Raw genomic sequence first — 1767 nt, 5'->3', positions numbered from 1 at the left:
TTGTGAGCATTAAAGTCACCACACCATAATTCTCGTCTATGTATTTTTCCTGCTACTTCTTTAAACATTTCACTATCAAGACTTTTACAAGGATTCTAGTAGTTTATAATTTTAATATTTCCATATATCCTTAAGTTAAATATTTCTATATTAACACATTCAAATTCTTTGTTCATTATGTTTTTCTTATAAGCTATTMCATCTTTAATTAAAGTGGCACATCCACCTCCATTACCATAACTTCTATCCCGTCTTTCTATGCTATATCCAGGAATTTTAAAATCTAGGTTAGGTATCCTCTGTGTTTCTAGAATACATATTACATCCGGGGTTATTTCTAACTCATAAATAAACTTTTTAAATTCTTGTCCATTGGCTATTAAACTTCTAGCATTCCATTGAAGAATATGTAGAACCATTATACAAGCTTGAATCCTAATCCTGAGCATTTTCTGTTGTTTCGGTGGCACTCAAAATGGTATGAATCTGATCTGCTTGGACTTTTCATATCCAAGAATCTTCCTGCTACTGTTACGATTGCTTTTATTTTATCACTTTTCTTCTTCATTTGTACTGTAACATTGATAATATGGCACATAAATGCTACAAAGTTTTCTTTTTTCACCACCATTGAGTTTTCATCCACTCTACATTTATGCAAGCATGCTTTTTGTATATTTGTTGTTGGTACCAAGATTTGTCTTTGGTCATTATGCTCTTGATTTGAATTCCAAGTTGTGTTTCTTTGATCTATTTCTCTTGAGTCATATTTCCTTACTCTTTTTAAAGCTTCAGCATATGAAACTCTTTCTGTTATTTTGATTCTTTGAGCTTCTCTAGCTTCCTTTTGTATTTTACATCCACCATGTGCTGCACTATGATCTCATTTGCAGTTACATTTGATTTTAGCATCCTTATCGCACTTTCCACATTCACGTGGCTCTCCACATCTTGCCTACAAAACAACAAGGCTCAACTCAACTTATTAGCTTCTGGTGAAGGGAGGAAGTCACTTCTGTTAGTGGCTGGCCTTCAAAATGAGAGCTCCAACTGAACTGCTCTTGAGTGCTACGTAGTTAGTGTTGAGAAGCAGGTCACTCCAGGCTCTTATTTTGAAGGCCAGGCAGCAGACACTACCAGAAGTCTTCCAGTATCACCGCAGCTAGCTTTATTGTTCTGTAGCTATGAACTAATGGTGTGTCCCGTGGCCTGCTGCTCAGAAGAGTTGAACTCAGAGTTATATTGAGCTCTAACAGCTCGGTAAATGTTGATGAGATGTGGAGACAGCAGGTAAAAACAGAGGAAGAAGAGAAGTCGGAGGATTTTATGTCTGCTGATCAGGAACAGACAGAAAACAACATGAATATACAGATAGAAGCTGTTTACAGCCTCAGCCATCAGCTGCAGACATCAGGTTTGAGTTTTTATTCTTTCTCTTCAATGTCATCATGTTACAGTTTTGCAGGTTTAATGATAACTAATGGGTTTAGTTTATAGGTGGGCTCTAATTCAACCTGATTATGGAAGTGGAGAGTACACATTTTCACATATACTAGGGATGTGGATAAATTTTTAATCCTACACCAATTTTAAATCTGACAGCAGATTCCAAAAGAACATTACAAACCATACAAAATAACACCAAAATCATGTGATTATCTCAAGTATGAGGGAAGTCACTGATGTACACTCACCGGCCACTTTATTAGGTACACCACGCTAGTAACGGGTTGGACCCCCTTTTGCCTTCAGAACTGCCTCAATTCT

At 36.5% G+C, this 1767-nt stretch overlaps 1 long non-coding RNA gene across 1 annotated transcript in view; it reads left to right on the top strand.

Annotated features, from left to right (window-relative positions):
• The first annotated feature begins 1195 nt into the window (after positions 1–1195).
• The window catches only part of LOC106535466 (uncharacterized), an 8218-nt gene continuing 7646 nt past the window's right edge, over positions 1196–1767 (top strand). The window contains exon 1 of the long non-coding RNA XR_001312445.1: positions 1196–1414. This is a non-coding gene — a long non-coding RNA (uncharacterized LOC106535466). The remainder of the gene's footprint in view (positions 1415–1767) is intronic.

The sequence above is a fragment of the Austrofundulus limnaeus genome, unplaced genomic scaffold (assembly GCF_001266775.1).
Source record: "Austrofundulus limnaeus strain Quisiro unplaced genomic scaffold, Austrofundulus_limnaeus-1.0 Scaffold1461, whole genome shotgun sequence".
Lineage (NCBI taxonomy): Eukaryota > Metazoa > Chordata > Actinopteri > Cyprinodontiformes > Rivulidae > Austrofundulus > Austrofundulus limnaeus.
The sequence above is the reverse complement of the archived record's forward strand: the minus strand, read 5'-3'. Positions and strand labels throughout refer to the sequence as shown.